We start from the raw sequence: 3,192 nt of genomic DNA on the forward strand, positions 1-3,192 counted from the left end.
TGAATGTCACGTGCGCGTCACGACTGCCGCATATTTACGTCTGGACAACGAGTTGCGTTGGAGAGGCCGGAAATAGTGGCGATTTCTGGACCGCAAGAATGGACCGTCATTGGAATGATTCTTTTTCAAACCGTGCACTGTTTTTAGCCGGAATTTAATAGTTACTACAAAATATTTTTGTCATTACATTTGGCTAAGAATGAATGCCATCAGGGAAGGTTTTACTGCCGCTGCATTTTGTCCAGAAACATATAGTGCCGTTATATTGCAGTTTTTGCGCTTTTGTTACAAAATATGAAGCGAACATGCATCAGGCTCTCGTCCATCCACTAAGAAGTTATTAAATATTTTGTTTTGTGTATTCCAAGAGGAGAGGAAACTATTTTATTTGTGCCTTCATTGAGAATTGAAGATCGATCATTAAATTTTCAAGGCAGTTAATCAATCAAACCAAGCATTTAGTCATTCTCGTATAGCAGTGGCTATAAGAAGAAAAGGTTGATAAATACTGAAGTTCAGTCATCTTACTTCAACTTGGCAGCAAGATCCCAGAGGATAAAGGATATAAAAAGTATACCTATCCTGTAAATCAAAGCATTTTGGTGCCTGCAAAGGCTTGCGTTATTTGTGGTGTGCTCGCGGAGTGAGGCTTTGGGCGTTTTTGTTGTGTTTATGTGGAGATTGAATATAACTGTGACCCTGTGTTTGTTTGTGTATTTACTACAGTCAAACATCACATTCACATAAAATACTCACCTAGCTCATAGGTGTACCCTGCAGAATTTGTACTTGTTGATGTCTGGAGCATGAACAAAGCACTAAAGTATCTCAATTATCATTTCCCACATTTTCTGAGCATCTAACATGGCAATACAGCAGTGCAGAGCAGCTTCAGAGAAGAAACACTTTCAATGCACAGACTGACACCAGCCACCCAATGAGCCAGTTCCTCATTTGGCTGTTTCCATGGATGCGGCTTGGCAAAGGTGAGCTAACTTGGCAACGGCTTGACGCGAGCTGTTTTTAAGTTGTTAGCAGGTAAGATTGAGTCATGGTGAGTATCTATCATATAACTGGGTGCTTCTGCTATGAGTAGATTGCAAATATGTGTGATGATTGAGGTTAGGTTAGGTTAGTCAGGGCCCTGTTTCACCAGTGATAGCAGCACGCTGCTTATACACGTGTCAAATTGGGTTTCCATGGAAACATCAACAGGCCCATTGCTCCAACACTACCACAAGTGTGACGTCAGTTCGTGCAATTGGATAGCAGCGTGGTAGCAGCATCCCGTGAAACACCGCCCTGGTCACATTTTTTATGGACACCTGGCAAATTAACTAAAAACTAGCATAACCTAATCTAACCTGACCAAACTAAACCTACACAACTACTAACTATAGGCACTAAGCACCTAAGTTCTTGTGCCTACATCTCATACCAACTCAAAATAAAGTTCCTTGCTGGAAGATAACCCTCCAGTACATTTTATAACATCCCTGTGAAGAAGACTAATACTTCTAAATCCTGAGTCACACTTCTGGCCATCCACAGAAAGAAGCGCTGAGAGCTTTGCTATTGTATATTGGACCAAAGATCATTGTCACGAATGACTATTAACACGTATTATATGATCATATCGTTGCATGGCTTGTCACATTCACAATTTTACTGAAATCCTTTTTCAAGAAATGCAAAGTTTCATTTGCCAGACACTTGAGTAATGCACATTACCATCTGCATAGCAAAGTAAAGCTGCCTGAGTTCGCTCATTCTAGATTTTTTCACTTCATAGTCAGCGCTTCATAGTTATAATCTTGCTGTTATAAGTTATAATTAATTATTCATCCCAATACATCAATAGACAATATGCAATCATCATCAGCAAACATTTTCTGGCTTGATACTGCTCGGCGTACTCTTCAGTATTGATCTCCTGCAATAATATGGCTTGTTTTTAGCCAATAAGCTCTTTTAATTTTACTTTTATTGCTGATAAGTGAGCCAGATCAACCTGCGTTTATCAACCAACATTTCATAACTTCAACTTGATCTTGCTCAGGACGATCAGGACCTCTCTTAGCCTCCTCCTGGATACTTGGGATTGTTTTCAGTCAACATGCTTCTTTAATATGCTATAAGTCAATCACAAGAGATTTAAGACATCCAACAAAACGTACACGAGTACACGAGTACGAAAACCTCCAGATGAACTCGAAAAAGGCCTTGGAACAGAGCCAAGTGGTGCTCCGTTTGTTTGTTTACAATAATAGTAGTACTGATGTATTGTTTTAGGACTCTAACGTTCGGCTTATAAAAATTGAAACATTTTTACAAAATCTGTAAGGCAAGTAATATTTCTCTGAAAGAACTAAAATATTCAAAAGCCAAACACTATGAAATACAGGAATCGGAGCGAAAAAGTAACCCAAAAAACCAGCCTAATCACCGACTCCTAAAACTGCGACAAAATCAGCACTTTTCCCCGCAACTCGTTGTCCAGACGTAAATATGCACGACTGCCAACCATAAGCGCTACCATATTCTAGTTTGAACTAACTTTTTGCTAGTCCCGACCACATATAGTAGGTTTTCTAGTAGTTATACTAGAAATTCCTACCAAAGTTCGTCCTACCCTTCACTCAATATACCCTGGGTATCATCGGCTTCGTCTCGTCACTCACGGGCAACACGCCTGTTTTTTTTTTCGCGAGCTCTAGCTTAATCAGGGGCCGAACGGCAGGGGGTCCAACCGACACCTCCCAGCCCGCGAAGGCTGCGCCACGCACCGACCCGGAGCGGGCTAATTGGTCGACAAAAGCAATTTGAAGTGTTTTCAAAGTAATATTTAGGCTCGGGTTGGGTGGGCTACCATTTCTATTTTTTTATTTTTAGTTTAAAAAAAAATATCGTTTCAGGGCTGTGACGAAAAAATAAGTGGCCTAAATCCGATGAGAAAACAGGATTTGGGGGTACCCTAGGTTTGGTTACTTGCAGGAGTTGGCCCCCCCCCCAAAAACGCAAGTCTGGATCCGCCAGTGGGGGCGGATCCAGAAAATCTCCAAGGGAGGGGCCATTAGAAACCAGGAGGCCCCCCCCATAATTCCACCTGTTGGAGGCCCCATCTTCCCACTTGTTGGGCCCCCCCCCAAAAAAACTGCGTCTATTGAGCTTATCTAGCTGTTCAGGCAACAT

The 3,192-nt window shown here is 41.6% G+C and overlaps 1 long non-coding RNA gene across 1 annotated transcript; it reads right to left on the reverse strand.

The window, feature by feature from the left end:
• Positions 1 to 1,564: 1,564 nt before the first annotated feature.
• Positions 1,565 to 2,464, reverse strand: LOC122379283. The gene is made up of 2 exons (XR_006256156.1): positions 2,178 to 2,464; positions 1,565 to 1,933 (listed from the first exon to the last, which is right to left on the reverse strand). It is a non-coding gene; the product is annotated as an uncharacterized LOC122379283 (long non-coding RNA).
• Between the last annotated feature and the right edge of the window lie 728 nt (positions 2,465 to 3,192).

This window comes from Amphibalanus amphitrite, unplaced genomic scaffold (genome assembly GCF_019059575.1).
Source record: "Amphibalanus amphitrite isolate SeventyFive unplaced genomic scaffold, NRLGWU_Aamphi_draft 000074F_arrow, whole genome shotgun sequence".
Taxonomy (NCBI): Eukaryota; Metazoa; Arthropoda; class Thecostraca; order Balanomorpha; family Balanidae; genus Amphibalanus; species Amphibalanus amphitrite.